The 19365-nt window shown below is 37.5% G+C and overlaps 2 non-coding genes across 2 annotated transcripts; both read left to right on the top strand.

The window, feature by feature from the left end:
- The first annotated feature begins 12599 nt into the window (after positions 1-12599).
- Positions 12600-12705, top strand: LOC128287009 (small nucleolar RNA R71). Its single transcript, XR_008277709.1, has one exon. It is a non-coding gene; the product is annotated as a small nucleolar RNA R71 (small nucleolar RNA).
- A 6100-nt stretch (positions 12706-18805) lies between these two features.
- LOC128287342 (small nucleolar RNA R71) lies at positions 18806-18912 on the top strand. The gene has a single exon (XR_008278042.1). It is a non-coding gene; the product is annotated as a small nucleolar RNA R71 (small nucleolar RNA).
- The last annotated feature ends 453 nt before the right edge of the window (positions 18913-19365 follow it).

Here is a 19365-nt window from a genome sequence, read left to right as displayed (position 1 = left end):
TGTTGTCCATGAGATGCATGCATGTTTTAGTTGCTAGCTTGAGTTCTACCTAGCCCATGGTCTAAATCTTGCTATGTGATGAAGATGATACTCGGCCTTGGGTGTTGTTTTCTTGGTTAGTGTTTGATGTTATGGTGGTTCACTAGATTAAGGGATGGGTTATGTTGCTTGAGGTGTTAGATAAATTTGAACTCATCACCAAGCTCTTTAAGCAACCCAAGTTAAAAGTTTTGATATTGAGGTATCTTGAGCATTCGGCCATGGTAGGAAATAGAAGAGAAATAAGGTTGTTGTTAGATGAAGTAGAGTCTAACAAATGAGCTCGTATGTGCATTAGTTGCTAGATGGAGAAGAATCGGCTAGCAAGTTGTGTGCTAAGGCCGAATATAATTTTGTATATTATGGGTAATGCATGTGTTAAATTAATGGAAAGGGAGAGGATGCTTTAATAGTGTATATATGTGTATTAGCCAAGTTTTGAACTTGAAACAAATGGTGTTTAGTCAATACAAGTGAACATACTTGTAGAATGTATTAAGTGTTGCAATCGGCCTTAGCATAGATGTGTATGTTTGGCCACATGAATGAGTACATGAGTTGACGTGTATGTTCGGCCATAGGTAGCCTATTGATGGCTTTAGCTTGACTTAGAAAATTCGGCTAAGGGGAAATATTAGCTAGTATGTTGAATTCGATTCGTGATTTCGTACATATGTGACTCTAATGTCTAATGTATATATGGGCTAAGTACCTTGAGCTTCTCTTTTAATGTTCGAATGAATTGTATTAAATTGCTTGATGTGATTAAAAATGCGTATGATCATTGTGTATTTGAGCTAAAAGGTGGCCATATGACCTATCAAACTCCTTGTCATATTCGGCCATAAGCTAGCAAAATGAGACTTTAATAAGTTAAATTTGTTTGAATTAGCTCAAGAGCTTAGAGGCCCACAGTTGGATAAGGGAAAGGAAAAAGTGATCGAATAGCCATTGAAGCCGTTTGACAACATCCGAGGTAAGTTTTTGAGTAATAGAACTTAGATTATGATTTGATTAGATCACGTTTTAAGCAAATCAAAATCATGCTCTTTGTGTGTGGCTATTGAGCCGAAATTGCAAGTGTGATAAGTGCCTTGTGTTAGAGTTTTGCTAACGAAAATGAAATACGAATGTGTTATGGATTTATTGATAAATGTGCATGGTTATTCGAATGATGTCCGAGCTAAGTCCCAAGGCTTTGTGCTAAGTGACTAAATCCGGACTAAGATCCGAAGGCATTTGTGCGAGTTACTAATTAGGGCTAAGCCCAAGACATGGTGCGAGTTATTAAATCCGGGTTAAGTCCCAAGGCATTTGTGCGAAGTTACTATAACCGGCCATGTCCCAAGGCATTTGAACGAGTAGCTATATCCGGTTAAACTCAAAGGTACGTGATTCAGAATGAATGATCTTGCTATAAAATTTCAGTTAATACGTTTGTGAAATCCCAACAATGAGGTATGTTTCAGTATGTGCTTTGAATTAGTCGAGCCCTTACAAATAAGTATTCGCTCGGTTGATAAATGAGCTACCGCCTTTGGCTAAGTTGATCTTTGTGTATGAATATAAGGGTTGGTAATGTGAAGTAAGTATGATATTGAGAATTTGTGCATATGAAATTATCTGTTTAGCTACATGAATGCTATACTTTGGTTGTGTCTAAATTCATGACTCAAACTTACTAAGCATTAAATGCTTACTCCGTTTCTTTGATTCTCTGTTTTATAGATTTTGGTTCGTCAGCTATCGGACTCGGGATTTTGAAGTTGAAGTCGCCCACACTATCAAAGCTCCTTTTGGTATACTTTTGGTTGAACTTTGAAATGGCATGTATAGGACCACCCTTCTTGTTATTGGTCACATACCCCTTTGGTTTTGTATAAATTTGGATAGCCATGCGAAAATGGCTTATATACACTTTGGGCATGGTATTATAATCACTTGTATGTTGATCATTAAGAGGTATGGAAATGTTTGGAAACGATTAGCCATTGGGATGGTTAATCATGATCTTATTTTGTGCTATATGTGTAAAAGGGCTAGTTGAATCATAGAAACTATGAAATAGGTAAAGCCTACCTTAAAGATAGATGCTGACAGCTGCAGTGACATGGATGTGAAAAATCACTAAAAATATTAGGAATGGAATTAAATAGTGAATAAATTATGTAAACGAACCTTGACGAGTCCATTTTCATAGTAAAATAACGAAACGATCATATGAACAGTATGTTAAGAGATATTTAAGTTTTCGTGAGACAGGGCCAGAACGGTTTCTGGAGTCCCTGTTCCGACTTTGGAAATTCATTATAAATTTACCAGAGATAATTAGAAGTCATGCCATATATGTACAGATTCCTTTTCGAGTCTAGTTTCTGTAGAAACAAACGGTATCAGTATTGAAGCCCTGTACAGGGAGATATCCAAGTCGTAGTGCGCAAAGGTCAGTGTAGTCGATCCCTGTAACATGGGGGAATTTAACTAGTAAACTGTACTAATTGGCCTGACCAAAAATTCTAGAAAACATTTTGTAGATGCATATATGAGTCTAGTTTCAGGGAAAAATCACAAAACTGATTTTCGAGTTGTGGAACTCAAGATATGATTTTTAAGGTGACAGTGACACAGTTAGCCGGCTGTCTGGAAATTTTTAAAATGAACTGTGCAAGTAAGTGGATTAAGCCCGTTAACCCCTCGTGTCCGACTCCGGCAACGGTCTCGGGTACGGGGTGTTACACTAGGATTTCTCCTCAAGAAACTACTAAGTCAATTCTAAAGACTTAAACTTTCATGCATTCCTAATTTTCCTAAAGAACTAAAAATTTTATAGTACGGATTTACATGCTTTATTTAAAATACATTCATATCATTATTAAACTAACATAATAATTTATTGAAATAATAGAACTTTATTCATACTCAAATTGAGCATACTTAACAAAATTCAAAGTTTTGAACAAAATATATCCTAATCATAATTAAAAGAAAAATTTTATTCTGAGTGGAAATAATTCAAATTTTCGGTCTCCCCAACTTAAAATGAACAATGTCCTCATTGTTTAAAGTGAACAAATACTATACACCAGGTAGGATTTTAGAAAAGAGGAGGTGAGTCAATTTGACTACTTAAGTACCAAGCTCTTTCTAAATCCAATCTTAGACATGTATATATCCATTGCCACACTTTATACTTTGTGACTTGTTCATATTTTTATTAGTGATTTTCCTCTTTTTTTTATTATGCCAAAAAAAAAATAAAGATTCCTAATTAAACTTAATCCTAAAATGACCTAAAAAAATAAATAAAATAAAGTCAAGATCCCCTCTTTATTTATTTGCAGACCTTTTCGAATTTGACTCATCTTTTGCTCCATCACTATCGCCTTTGCATGAATCGCTTTGCTTCTTCTTTGATAATGAACTCCATGGTTCAAATATGAAATCTGGAAACTTAGGCACAAAAATAAACGGGTCATTGTATATTTTCTTAAAAGCACTTCTCATCGAGTCATCCCTTATTTTTGAGTATCTCCAGTAGGCTTGTTGCTGCCATTGCATATGTTGCATTAAGTCCATCAATTTTGATAGCTCATCACGAAGGTCTGGGCTAGGTAATTGAGCTCTAAGCATTGAAGTTTCAGCATCAGGTTTAGCTTCTGGCTCCACTGATCCTACCTTATCAGGGACTTCAAATGATTGCATCGTGGGATCTTCTTCTTCATCAGGGTCCTCTGGTTCCTCACTTACTTTAACTCATTGCTGTAGAACTGAGTCTCCAGCTACTCGGTAGAGGTCCCAATTTGTGATTGTGCCTTGGCTATACCCTATCTTCCTTACATTTACGAGAATTTTAGCTTTCAAGCATAGAATTGTTATTGTAAAGGGGAAATGAGCAGGGCCAGAGTGTTTAACGGCACAATTCCGTATCTCCCTCAAGATGATCTTCCCCACACCAATGGTTTTACCAGTTAGGATCGAGTACAATAAGACCATTTTCTCTAATGAGATTGTAGTCAATGTGAGCTAGGCATAAGGCTGAATCGGATGAAGTAAAACCATACCTTCATGAGTGGCATCAAATATTCTCTTTGTGTGGATTCCTTGTTTTGACACAATCCATGTAGAACCCTGAACTGTCAGTTCCTCGAGAATTTCTTGTAAATTTTCAAGCTTGATATTTCTCATCAATGTGGAATATTCGTCATTTTCAAAATCTGGTAATTCAAAGAAATCATTAATAGAATTTGAATTTATTGATACATTAATTCCACGACCTGGAACTTCTGTCATCTTGCTTGAAGTTAAATTCACATAGAACTCACGAACTACCTCATCGTCCATACTAGGTCTCTTTTCACAAAACAGCTCCCAATTGAGGGTTTCAACAACTTGATGAATACATGACATAAAGTCTCAGTAGTTGCTCTCCTTTAATGTAAACCCTTTTTCTGGATGCATCTGTTGGTTTTTGAAGATACTTTCGTATCTCACTTTGGCTTATTCACAGTGGAATTTGTTTTGTGTTTCATCAATTTGAGCGAAAGCACGAGTTCTTTTGGGAGGCATGTTTAACCACCTTTTTCTATAAAATAATAGTAATAATAAAGAAAAAGATGGAAATTTAAAAGGAGGGTTGAGGGTTTGTGGCTTAAGGTGAATGAATGAAGAATGTCGCTAAGCGCTAGTAGGCGTCTGGCGTGGTGTATGTGGGAGCGATGATGCTGCAGAAAGAAAGCAATCAACAACACGGCGTTTAGCGTGAGGTAGGACTTAGGCGCGCGTAAGATGGTGCGAAGGGCAGGTATCACACGCGGGGTGAAGGCCTGGCGCGAGCTGAGGCTGGGGCAGCTCGAGGCAACGCACGCGTTGTGTGCGCGAGATGTGCGTGCGATGGAGCTGGGCGTGTGCTGGCCGACTGCTTGGTGCTACTATTGCTAGGGGATTCTGCACTTTGGTGTTTTGGTGCTTTGGGTTTTAAGTGTTAGATGAATGGGAAGATGGGTGGTATTTATAGAGGGAGAAATAGGAATTAGAGTAGAATTCTTAAAACAATTTAATTAATAAAAATTCTAAGTTCTAATCCTATATAAAGATAACAACAATTAATAATTAGATATGTGCATATTAAATTATTAATCGCTATTTAATTTATTTTAAACAAAGATAAAAATAAAATTAATCCTAATTCTATGCTAAGTTGATAAAGATTAGTATATAAATTATAATAGATATAATTATATATTAAAAATTATCATCTTATTATCTTTATTAAAAACTTATCAAATAAAACCTAAAATTGATAATAATTAATATATATTATAACGAGTATAATTATATATTAATAACTATCAATTTTTTTATTTTGTTTTTTTAAAATTTATTCTAGAAGCCTTTTGAAAATATTTACAAAAAGAGGCATCTAGTTTTTATTATTCACGAAAAGAGCAACCAAATTTTAAAAATAATTCAATTAAGTCCCTAGACTTAATGAAAATTTGAAATTCAGTCGCAATTTAAAACTCGGGTCAAAATTGACCTTTTTTTTTGAAAAATCAAAGATTAAAATCTCTATTTAGAGAATAATTTTTATGAAAATTATGTTAAAATCAATTCCCAAGAAAGATTGGAGGGGTCACAAGCAGTCCTGCTTAAGTTCCAATCTCCTAGACAGAATTTATTTAAACATACTAATCCCGAAAATATACCCTAAATCATTTATTAAAAAGGAACATAGGAAAATTTTAAACATCCGATAAAATGAATGAAATTTCATTCCATTCAATCTTATCTCCCCAATAGTGTTTCAGGCGCTGAGCGTTATCTCGAAAATTACCTCTCTTACCTTGGAGCTCAACAACTCCATATGGATAGACATGATGAATTGTAAATGGACCGAGCCAATGTGATTTTAGCTTACCTAGAAAGAATTTTAGTCTAGAATTAAATAACAAAACTCGTTGACCTGCTTCAAATTCTTGAACTCAAATGTGCTTGTCATGCCATTTCTTAAGTCTTTCCTTGAATAATTTGGCATTTTCGTAGAAGAATAGCCGAAGTTTCTCTAGCTCATTGAGTTGGAGCATCCGTTTCTCTTTAGCAAGCTTAGGATCCAAGTTGAGCTGTCGAAGAGCCCAATAAGCCTTGTGCTCTAACTCTAAGGGTAGATGACATGCTTTCCCAAAGACCAACCTGTAAGGTAACATCCCTAAAGGTGTCTTGTATGTTGTTCTGTAAGCCTATAAAGCATTGTCCAACCTCTCGGACCAATCAAGTCAGTTTTGGCAAACTACTACTTTCTCAAGTATGCCCTTGATTTCCTTATTTGCCAATTCAACTTGCCTATTCGTCTGCAGATGGTAAGCTGTTGCAACCTTGTGTTTCACTCCGTGCTTGTCTAATAACCGTTTTAACCACTTGTCTACAAAGTGGGACCCTTCATCACTAATGATAGCTCTTGGGGTTCCAAACCTTGTGAACACGTGTTTCTGCAAGAACTTAATTACAACCCTAGCATCGTTTGTCAGATAAGCTTCAGCCTCGACCCACTTGGACACATAGTTTATGATCGCGTGATTCGTAACAAGTAATAAATATTTATAAAGAAGATCAAACCTAGACTAACTATTATCACGAAGAAAAGGCAAGCGCACTTATTGAACAATAGTATAGTAATGGCAAGACCGGGATATCGTACCCAAGGGAACCAAAAGTACTAGTAATGGCTGTCTTTTTATTATCTAGCCTAAAAATAATGGGGTTTTGTTTTAATTAACCTATTAAACTGAGAACGCACAGAGAAAAGAATTGGGGAATTGCTTTTGGGAAAATCAATTGAATGAAGACAATACCTAAGGAAAAATCCACCTAGACTTTACTTGTTATTCTGGCTCCGAATCAGACGATTTATTCATTCAACTTGTTCTATAGAGATCCCTAAGTTATGTTATTATCCCTATTCAAGACTAATAATGTCTAATCCCTAGATTGAATAATCGAGAATTTTCTCTAATTAACATTCTAGGGTTGCATTAACTCGATCTATGGATCCCCTTATTAGGTTTCACCCTAATCCGGCAAAATCTTGTCACCCTATTTCTAGGCGTGCAATCGACTTCGCTTAATTATGACAAAGTACTCTTAGATAGGGTCTATTCCTCCTCTAAATAAGAGCATGTGTTGAATCAGTATCCTGGGATATCAAAACAAGAATTAGGAACACATAATTAAGAACAAGTTAAATATTTATCATATGATTCAGAAAATAATAACAAGATTCGTCTTAGGTTTCATTCCCCTTAGGTATTTAGGGGATTTAGTTCATTACTAAATAAGAAAACATCTCAGAAGAATAAAGAATACAAAACATAAAGAAAACCCAAAACTCCTGAAGGGAAATTGAGGAGAGATCTTCAGTCTTGATGATGAATCCGACTTCTAAGATGGATCAATCGGCTTTCTTGGGGTAATTCCTTACCTCCCTTCTCTATCTCCCCTTTTCCTCCCCCTCTAGTGTGTATTTATAGGCTTTGGAATGCCTAGAAACCCTCAAAAGTGGCCTTTTCTGAATTGGACTTAACTTAGGCTCGGTAGGGACACGTCCGTGTGACACGATTGTGTGACATGATTGCCAGGCCGTGTTTGATCCATTAAATTGCACACGGCCGTGTGGGTCAATGGCCAGGTCATGTGAATCGTGAAAGCCTTGGTCGACACCCTCGAAAGACACAGGCGTGTGAGCTGCCGGCCGTGTTATCTTCTCGATTTGGTTCGTTTTGTCCCTTTTTGGCTCCTTTTGATTCTTGGTGCTCTCTTGAGTACAAAACATGAAATTAAAGCATTAGGAGCATTGAATTCACCAATTCTAATGAGAAATCATATATAAAATGCATTAAACATGGGGTAAAAATATGTATAATTTACGGTTTATCAAATACCCCCACACTTAAGAATTTGCTTGTCCTCAAGCAAAATCCTCAACTCATAGTCAAAATAAATTCTCCTCAACTTATAATTCTTATCAATAATATCTCAAAATAATCCATAGGTAATCATACATTGAGAATCCCACTAAAAGAACATAAAAGTTTCAAACATTCCAAGTTGAGTATTTAATCATGCAAACATAGGTGTCTCTCCTCATCTAAGTAATGACCTTTGATTCAGAATATCACAGAGTTTCACATCCTCACTAAAGATTCACTCAAATAACTCGAGGTGTTTAAGGACAATAAATGAAACACTCAATAGTCAATAATGAAAAGTCACTACCATAGGCTTGCATAAAATCAAATCTCCACCACTGTAATTTAAGATGATACATCAATCAAAAGGTATTTAGAAGGTTGTAATGAGGCTTGGTTAGGGGGTGTGGTCACAAGCTGAAAGAAAGGGTTAGAATCGAGATTGACTTGAAAAGTTGCCTTAACTAGAAAAAAGAGTTAATCTTCACTTGCGTACAATAGAGCTTTTCTTAGAATATGAAGTTACAGTTATGTATTCATAGTTTTTTTTAAAGAACAAGTTAAATAATATAGACTAAATATCAAGACAAAACATAGCTAGGCAATCCATTCAACTCAAATCTCGACAAAAATAGGAATTAATTTAGGGGATTTCAATAATAATGGGTTAAAGGTTAATATTAAAGGTAATACAAGAATTGGTTTGTTGGGATCAAGGGGGTTTACAAGGGGTTAATCGTGGAGGTAGGCTTTTCATGGCATGAGTGGGTTAATCCTAAGTGCCTTAATCATTTTGATATATCAAATCAAATGGTGTGGTCTTGACATGCATAATCAAGCAAGTTCTAGAATAACAGTTCAATACTGACGCACTCAAAGCAATAATAAAAGTGAGCATGAAAGGATGAATAGATGCTCAAAAGGCTTAAAAATCTCACAAAAAAATTATGGCTTTTTGATGTTTAGACTCGTGAATTCTAATTCAAAGTAATACTTAGACATGAGGAAACAACCTATAATTTTAATTTCTTAAAAATCAACTTATCATGCTTGATTCTCTAATGTCTTAAAGTTTAAATAATCAATGCATAAATCCCTATGTTTTAATTCAAGATATATCAATCAAAATCATAAATCAATTAAAATTTATCCTAAATATAATATGAGAGTTTTTCATGAGAACAAGGTGATTATTCAGGGATTTTTCTGATAGTGAAATAAATACCCCCCACACCTAAGATGTGCTTTGCCCTCAATGTACAAAGATAGATGTTAGAGAATAAAAATAAGATAGGGAGAGAAGTGAAACTTCCTATATGATGAATTCCTCGAACTAGAGTTTTGGAGAGTGATCAGTTTGAGAGTGGAGGAGGATACTCCGGCGGTCGTAGAGGTTTATTAGGCCATAAGTCCTAAGCCAAAAGAATATTATATCTAGTGGTAGCTATGGTAGTGGTCGAGAAGGACATGGCAGTCGTGGAGAACCTTCCCCGGTGGAGTTGTAGTTCCTATATGATGATGAGATTAGGAGCTCTATATAACTGTGATAAAATCAGGAACTTTTTAGGAGATATTAGGAAGAAAAAGGACTCGAAAAGAAATAACCGAAATAAAAAATAAAATAAAAAAATAAAAATAAAAATAAAAATAAAATTCTAAAATCTAACAAAAATAAAAATTAGTTACGATAAAAATTAAAAACATAAAGTAATAAATAAATATTTCTAAACATCTTCATCACTGGATGGTTTGTGAGGTGGGACTGGCGATGAGATGTGGATGTGTTGACAAATCTGCTGTAGAATAACATCAATGTTGTCAAATTATTGAAAGCACTGCTGCTCGAATCAGGTGAGGCGCTCAGAGATGTCAGCATATGAAGCCGCCGCATGAACTGGACGAGAGGGTGGCTGGGATAGGGATTAAGAAGTGGAGAAGGGTAGATTTTGGCTAGGGTTTTGAAAAGGGGAAGAAGATGAACAGTGGTTTGCTTATATAGGGGAGGTTCACACGGCCTAGGCCACGCCCGTGTACTTTGAGGGTGAGCTTGTGTTTTTTGAATTTTGCGAGTTAGGTCATGCTCGGCTACTATCCCACGCCCGTGTGTCTTGGGCGTGTGTCAAACACGGCAATATCCCACGGCCGTGCCTAACTTTGTTCACTTCTCCCACGCTCGTGTGTTATGGTAGTACGCTCTTGTATTGTTATACACGGCTGAACGGCACGGGCGTGTCTCAAGCCCTTGTCGAAGAAACAGAATCGAGCCTTGTCCCTAGCACGCCCGTGATTTTCCATCCCCACGCCCATGGTCTCCTATCAAGTTCACCCACGGCCATGTCGCAAAGCCATGGGGATTTATCACAGCCTGTGTTTTGGGGAAATCCTGTCTTGCTTCCACACGACCGTATCGCACAGCCGTGTCTTTTCCCCTGTTTGGCCACGGCTTTAGGCACACCCGTGTGCTTGGCCGTGTGTGCTGAAAAACTTTACAATTCAAAGATTAAGTTAATGATTCAAAGTGTTAGAAATTAAAAATAAAGAAATCAAAATATGTTAGTGCTCGGGTTGCCTCCCGAGAAGCGCTTATTTATAGTCTAAGCTCGACTTACCTCTCCGTTGAATGATTATGGTGGTTTGAGGAGTTCATACTCCTTATTCCTGCTATTAGCCTTGACAAAATAAGGTTTGAGACGGGTATTGCTTACCTTAAAAGTGCCGAACTTGGGGTGACTTACCTCAACCATACCAAATGGGAAAATACTGAGTACCGTAAGAGGGATTTCCTCATTTGGTGTGGTAGTGACAATGTAGGGATCTACGGCATCTAGTAAGACTTTATCACCAACCTTAAGTTGATTAGGAGAGGTATCGGGCTTGTTTTGGCGTAGTTTGTGTTTATCATGTGTTCTCGGTTTGTGTGCTCGCCATTCATCTAGCTCCTCTATTTGAAGCCTTTGTTCCTCATGGGTGTCTTTGTTCGCTACTTAATAATAGTGCACTGTCTCCGTTGTCTTGGTTCGAGGAGGTTCCTGCAAGAACGATTGAATATTAGTTTTGTCATCGACAAGTTTCATAACATTATCTTGAGTCTTAGAGGTTTTGACTGAGTCGCGTGCTTGGAGTGTTACTGCGTCGTCTCCTGCATGAAGTGTTAGCTCTCCTGTGCCTATATTAATAATGGTTCTGGCAGTTGCTAAAAAGGGTCGTCCTAAAATTAAAGGTACCTCGTTATCCTCATCCATATCTAAGAGGACAAAGTCTACTGGGTAAATAAATTTATCAATTTTAATGAGAACATCTTCAATAATACCTTTAGGAAATCTAACTATTTTGTCAGCCAATTGTATGTTCATCCTAGTCTTTTTGGGTTTACCGAGACCTAATCATTTAAACATTTTATATGGCATAACATTTATACTTGCCCCTAGATCAGCTAAAGCGTTATTCACAGATAGACTACCAATTAAGCAAGGAATTGTAAAACTCCCTGGATTTTTCAATTTGTTAGGTAGCTTATACTTTAGAATAGCTGAGCAGACTGCATTGAGTTCCACATGCGATGTAGCATCTAATTTTCTTTTATTGCTCAGAAGTTCCTTTAAGAATTTTGCTGAGTTGGGCATCTGCGATAGAACTTCAATAAAGGGTAAGTTAATATGTAATTTCTTTAAAAGTTTGCTTACCGAATTGTTCTTCTGTTCTGTCTTTCGTCATCGCTTTAGGATATGGCACACGAGGTTCATAATACATACTTACCTGTTTAGGATCATCGTCGTTTACCTCTTCTCAACCTTTGTTCATCGCGTTGTCTTGCTGTAATTCTGGCTCCGGTGTAATGAATCCTTCCTTATTTTGAGTACTAATTGCATTGAGGTGTTCCCTCGATTAGGTTCAGTATTACTTGGTAAGCTACCTTGTGGTCATTCGAAGATTAGTTTGGATAGCTGGACTATCTGAGTTTCGAGTCCTTGGATCAATGCTTGTTGATTCTTAAGTGCTGTCTTGGTATTTTGGAAACAGGTTTCTGACACCGAGATGAATTTAGAAAGCATCTCTTCAAGGTTTGGTTTCTTCTCTTGTTGATAAGGTGGTTGTTGAAAACCCTGAGGATTTTGTGGCTTTTGATTTCCTTGACCACCCTAGGAGAAATTTGGGTGGTTCCTCCAACCTGCATTATAAGTATTACAGTATGGGTTATTTTGAGATCGGAAGTTATTGTTACCCATTTAGTTGACTTTTTCTTCTTCAATTGTAGTGTTAAAGGTATGGTATTCTATATGCACACCTTTGCCACTTGAGTCATACCTCATTACTGGATGTACCTGCGTAGAACCAAGTAAACTGTCAATCTTTTTATTGAGAAGTTCTACCTGATTAGAGAGCATGGTGATTGAATCGATGTTATAAACGCCGGCTGTTTTCGTTGGCTATGTCCTCATAACTTGACATTGATAGTTATTCAGTGACATATCCTCTATAAATTCATAGGCATCTTCCAGTGTTTTATTGTTGATGGTTCCACCAACAGCCGCGTCAACCATTTGTCGAGTCGAGGGATTCAGACCATTGTGGAATGTTTGTACTTGAAGCCAAAGCGGTAACCCATAGTGAGGGGACCTTCTCAGTAAGTCCTTGTATCTCTCCCATGCATCGTAATGTGTTTCTAAATCCATTTGCACAAAAGAAGAGATATCATTATGTAATTTATCCTTTTTAGCCGGCAGAAAATATTTTAGTAAAAAATTCTCGGTCATTTGTTCCCAAGTAGTGATAGACCCTTGTGGTAACGAGTTCAACCACTGTTTAGCTTTGTTTCTCAGTGAAAAAAGAAACAACCGAAGACGTATGGCATCATCTACAACGCCATTGATTTAAAATGTATCGCAAAATTCTAGAAAGTTTGCTAAGTGAGCGTTGGGATATTCATCCTGCAAACCATCAAACTGAACAAACTGCTGTATCATCTGAATAGTGTTAGGTTTTAATTCAAAAGTATTTGTAGCTACAGCAGGTCTAACTATGCTAGATTCAGTTCCTGTTAAAGAAGGTTTAGCATAGTTATACATAGTACGTGGAGCAAGATTTTGATTAGCCGCAATTGCGGGAGGTAGCTGATTGCCTTGAGTTTTAGCCATCTCATCGGTAGGGGGTCGAGTATCGTCTTCTCGCTCATTCTTCGTGTATCGTAAGCTGCGCCTTATTTCTCTTTGTTTTTTTCGAATTGTATGATTGATTTCTTTGTCAAAAAGTAATGGTCCCGATGGGTTTCTTCTAGTCATAAACTATAAAAACCTGCTAAGAGAGAGAAAAAAAAATTAATAAATAATAAAATAAAATAAAATTGCAAGAAAAATAAATGACTAAAGTAATAAAAATTTAGTGTTCCTAATATTTCAGTTCCCTGGCAACGGCGCCAAAAACTTGATTGCGTGATTCATAACAAGTAATAAATATTTATAAAGAAGATCAAACCTAGACTAACTATCATCACAATGAAAAGGCAAGCGCACCTATTGAACAATAGTATAGTAATGGCAAGACCGAGATATTATACCCAAGGGAACCAAAAGTACTAGTAATGGCTGTCTTTTTATTATCTAGCCTAAAAATAATAGGGTTTTGTTTTAATTAACTAATTAAACTAAGAATGCACAGAGGAAAGAATTGGGGAATTGCTTTTGGGAAAATCGATTGAAAGAAGACAATACCTAAGGAAAAATCCACCTAGACTTTACTTGTTATTCGGGCTCCGAATCAGACGATTTATTCATTCAACTTGTTCCGTAGAGATCCCTAAATTATGTTATTATCCCTATTCAAGACTAATAACGTCTAATCCCTAGATTGAATAACCGAGACTTTTCTCTAATTAACACTCTAGGGTTGCATTAACTCGATCTATGGATCCCCTTATTAGGTTTCACCCTAATCCAGCAAAATCTTGTCACCCTATTTCTAGGCGTGCAATCAACTCCGCTTAATTATGATAAAGGTACTCTTAGACAGGGTCTATTCCTCCTCTGAATAAGAGCATGTCTTGAATCAGTATCCTGGGATATCAAAACAAGAATTAGGAACACATAATTAAGAACAAGTTAAATATTTATCATACGATTTAGGAAATAATAACATGATTCGTCTTAGGTTTCATTCCCCTTAGGTATTTAGGGGATTTAGTTCATAACTAAATAAGAAAACATCTCAGAAGAATAAAGAATACAAAACATAAAGAAAACCTAAAACTCCTGAAGGGAAATTGAAGAGAGATCTTCAGTCTTGATGATGAATCCGGCTTTTGAGATGGATCAATCAGCTTCTGTGGGGTAATTCCTTACCTCCCTTCTTCGTCTCCCCTTTTCCTCCCCCTCTAGTATGTATTTATAGGCTTTGGAATGCCTAGAAACCCTCAAAAGTGGCCTTTTCTGAATTGGACTTAACTTGGGCTCAGTAGGGACACGTCCGTGTGACACGACCGTGTGACGTGATTCCCAGGGCGTGTTTGATTCGTTAAATTGCACACGGTCATGTAGGACAATGGCCAGGCCGTGTGAATCATGAAAGCCTTGGTCAACACCCTCGAAAGACATGGGCATGTGAGCTGCCTATGTGGCAAGGCTTAGGCTGTGTCATCTTCTCGATTTGGTCCATTTTGTCCCTTTTTGGCTCATTTTGACTCTTGGTGCTGTCCTAAGTGCAAAACATGAAATTAAAGCATTAGGAGCATCAAATTCACCAATTCTAATGAGAAATCATCTATAAAATGCATTAAACATGGGGTAAAAATATGTATAATTTACGGTTTATCAGTCTACTGCTACTAATGTATACTTGTGACCAAAAGATGGAGGGAAAGGACCAAGAAAATCAATACCCAATACATCAAACAATTCTACCTCAATGATGTTTGTTCAAGGCATCTCATTTCTGTTGGTGACATTTCTGACCCTTTGACATCGGTCATAGCTCTTTATGTAAGCACATGCATTCTTGAATAGTGTTGGCCAAAAGAATCCGGCTTGCAATACTTTGGCCGCTGTACGAGTACCTCCAAAATGTCTTCTACTCGAAGCTGAGTGACAATGGTATAAAATATTTGCTGAGTGACAATGGTATAAAATTTTTTGTACTTCATCGTCTGCTACGCATCTCCTGATCATCTGATCTGCACACTTTTTAAACAAATATGGCTCTTCCCAGAAATAGTACTTCACACCATGAAAGAACTTTCTCCTTTTTTGATACGTCTTATCGATTGGCATTAAACCACAAGCTAAATAGTTAGCAATATCAGCAAACTAAGGGGTACTATGGACATGACTTACCTTCAGTATGTGTTCATCTGGAAATGTTTCCTGAATTGGTATACTAGGTGAATTCCCTTCTTGCGGCTCTAATCTGGACAAATGATCTGCTACTTGGTTTTCTACTCCCTTCCGATCTTGAATTTCTAAATCGAACTCTTGAAGTAGAAGCACCCACCAGATCAGTCTCGGCTTAGTATCTTTCTTGGCAAGTAAGTACTTAATTGCCGAGTGGTCCATATAAACAGTTACTTTCGTACCTACAAGATAAGATCGAAACTTGTCAAAAGTAAATACAATCGCAAGTAGCTATTTTTTCTGTTACCATATAGTTCAATTGAGCTCCTGTAAGAGTCCGTCTTGCATAGTAGATTGGATGAAAAACTTTGTTCTTTCGCTGGCCCATGACAGGCCTATTGCGAAGTCGCTTGCATCACACATTAATTCAAATGGAAAATTCCAGTCTGGTGTGACGATTATGGGTGTCGTAACTAATCGACTCTTCAAATATTTGAAAGCCTTTAAGCATTCATCATCGAACTTGAACGCCGTGTCCTTCTCCAATAATTTTCTTAAGGGTTTAGCAATTTTGGAGAAGTCCTTGATAAATCTTCGATAGAACCCGGTGTGGCCCAAAAAGCTCCTAACACCCTTTACAGATGTTGGAGGTGGGAGTTTCTCGATAACATCTACCTTTTCTTTATCTACCTCGATTCCATGTCTCGTTATCTGATACCCTAGAATAATTCCTTCTCGTACCATGAAATGGCACTTTTCCCAGTTAGGTACTATGTTCGTTTCTTCGTATCACCTTAGTATCTTAGTTAGATTGGCTAAGTAATCATCATAAGTATCACTGAATACTGAAAAGTCATCCATAAAAACTTCCAAGTACTTCTCAACTATGTCAGTAAAAATAGACATCATACATCATTGAAATGTAGTAGGTGCATTACATAAACCAAATGGCACACGTTTAAATGCAAATGTACCGTACGGGTAGGTGAATATTGTCTTGTGCTGATCTTCTGGTGCTACTGTAATCTGATTATACCGCGAGTATCCATCGAGACAATAGTAATAGTCTCATGCCACGAGTCTACCCAACATCTGATCCAAGAATGGCAAAGGAAAGTGATCTTTCCTAGTTGCCTTGTTCAGTTTCTGGTAATCAACGCAAATCCTCCATCCCATAACTATTCTAGTTGGTATCAACTCGTTATTCTCGTTCTTTACGACTGCGATACCTCCCTTTTTGGCACACACTGGACCGGACTTACCCACGAACTGTCTGAGATGGGATAAATGGTACCCGCATCTAACCACTTGATAATCTCTTTTTCCACCATGTCCTTCATAATGGGGTTCAGTCTTCATTGTCCATCCATTGTCCCTTTTCGCCATCTTCCAAGATAATCTTGTGCATGCATACAGATGGACTAATACCATGGATATCAGCTATGGTCCATCCAATAGCCTTCTTGAATTGTTTCAACACTAAGATGAGTTTCTCTTCTTGCTCAGTAGTTAATTCTACTAAAATAATCACAGGCAAAGTAGAAGTGTTACCTAAATAAACGTATTTTAAATATGAAGGTAATACCTTGAGTTCTAATTCAGGTGGTTCCTCGATTGACGCTTTTGGTTGGGCATACTCCCTCTTCTCTAACTCTAAAGATTCAAAGCGAGATTGTGGATTAAATCCCCTTTGATTAGCTTTTAACAAACCTAAGTATTCATCCCCCTCTTCATTATTTGGAGGATCTGATGTCAAAATTTGTTCCAACGGATCCTTAACATAGTTGAGCTCCTTTTCCACTAATGAATCCTCTAAGTTGAATACTGCAGAACAATCATCAATTGTGTCAGGAAATTGCATAGCCTTAAAAACATTACATGTTACTTGATCATCCTGAACATGCATTGTAAGCTCGCCCTTCTGCACATTAATAAAGGTCATTTCGGTTGCTAAGAACGGTTTTCCTATGATAATCGGCATTTCTTTGTCTACTTCAAAGTCTAGGATAACAAAATCAACAGGGAAGATAAATTTATCTATACGTACCAATAGGTGCTCGATTTTTCCTTCTCGATGTCTAAGGATCGTTCTGCTAGCTGAAGTGTAACCGTAGTAGGTCTAACTTCTCCTATCCCTAACTTTCTAAATATTGACATAAGCATCAAGTTAATACTCACACCTAAGTCACATAAAGCCTTACCACAATATGTTGCTCCAATGTTGTAAGGTATGGTAAAACATCCAGGATCCTTCAGCTTTGGGGGTAGTTTGTCTTGAAGATATGCGCTGCATTCCTTTGCTAGAGATACCGTCTCAAGTTCTCCAAGTCTTCATTTTTTGGACAGGATATCCTTCATAAACTTGACGTAGTTCGGCATTTGTTCAAGTGCTTCAACCAACGGGATGTTGATGCGAAGTTGCTTGAGTACATCTAGAAATTTCTTGAATTGAATTTCCTGTTTCTGCTTCTGAAGTCTTTGAGGGTAGGGTGGTGGTGGTTTCTTTAATGGAATTAGTTGATTCATTTTCTGCGGCAATTCTACATCTACCAGAGTTGTTAGTTGATCGAAATTAGCTGGTTCTAGAATTACCTTGTCAAGTTTTTCAGATTCTGGTTCTTGTGCAACTGGAATTTCAACACTCGGTTGAAATTCCTCTGAGTCTTGAGCATCAGCTGGCTCCTTTTCAGCTTCGATAGTGTTGGCCTCTATTGTTTTTCGCTCCTCAATGTCAACACTTTGCAATGCTCCTTCCCTGGATTCCTCGGATTCTCCGTATCACTAGGTAAAGCACCTTGTGGTCGGTTCCTGAGTTCAGTAGCCAGCTGGCCCACTTGATTCTCCAAATTCCTTAGAGTGGCATCATTTTTTGCCATATATGCCTTCAATAAATTCTCTAAGCTATTAGATGATTCGGCCTGAGCTGGTTTCTGAGCTTGTTGGGAAAAACTAGGCGGCTAAGTCGGTCTAGGTTGAGCGTAGTTGTTACTGGTTCCAGCCCCTTGGTTGCTCCAAGAAAATTCGGGTGGTTTCGCCACGATGGGTTATAGAAGTTGGATTGCAGTCCTTGCCTTCCTCGGTTTTGGTTCTGGTTACCCATGTAATATACGGATTCAGGGTTTGGTGGACATTCTTCGAACAAATGTCCCTCCCCACTATAAACACAGGCTATACTCTCAAACTAGTGACGTAGTTGGGCTGCAAAATTGTTAGACCCATTAGTGGTAAGATTCTTAAGCATTAAGGATATTGAAGATACCTGAGATGCAAGTGAGAGCGTCGACTTCATGCATTCTAGCGACTCATCTTCCTGACGCGGCTCGATTGGTTGGCCATTGATAATTGTTATTGGCGATCCTCTCGATGATTTCGTAAGCCTCATTATAGGACATAGAAAGGAGAACACTGTTAGCAGAAGCGTCCATTACCATCCTCGTGTAAGCATTAAGACCATTATAAAATGTCTCAAGTTGGATGTAATGTGGGATTCCATGATGAGGGCATTTTCGTAATAGCTCTTTGTATCATTCCCGTGCCTCATACAAGGACTCATCATCCATTTGTTGGAAAGCAGTGATCTCGTTCCTCAACTTAGCATTCTTACTAGGCGGGAAATACTTCATGATGAATCTTTTAGCTAACTCTTTCCATGTAGAAATTGAGTTTGGTGGCAATGAATTCAACCAAGCTCGAGCTCTATCCCTTAGTGAGTACGGGAATAGCTTCAATTGTAATGCATCATCAGAAACTCCAACTAATTTGAAAGAGTCCCTCACCTCCATAAATAGTCTTAATTGAAGATGAGGATCCTCTATAGGCATTCAACTAAATTGGCCCACTATCTGAAGCATCTGGAACATGACTGGCTTCAGCTCAAATTGTTGTGCCTCGATTTTGGGTCTCCTAATACCCTGATTAAGATCATTAAAAACAAGTGCTGCATACTATCTCAAGGCTCTATCCCTATCATCAACAATAAGGATAGGATTTTGAGCAAGGTTTGCTCCATTTCCTTGATTCATATTCTCAAAATTCATTCCTTCAGT

The sequence above is a fragment of the Gossypium arboreum genome, chromosome 13 (genome assembly GCF_025698485.1).
Source record: "Gossypium arboreum isolate Shixiya-1 chromosome 13, ASM2569848v2, whole genome shotgun sequence".
In the NCBI taxonomy this organism is placed as follows: Eukaryota; Viridiplantae; Streptophyta; class Magnoliopsida; order Malvales; family Malvaceae; genus Gossypium; species Gossypium arboreum.
This window is presented reverse-complemented; position numbering and strand designations above follow the sequence as displayed.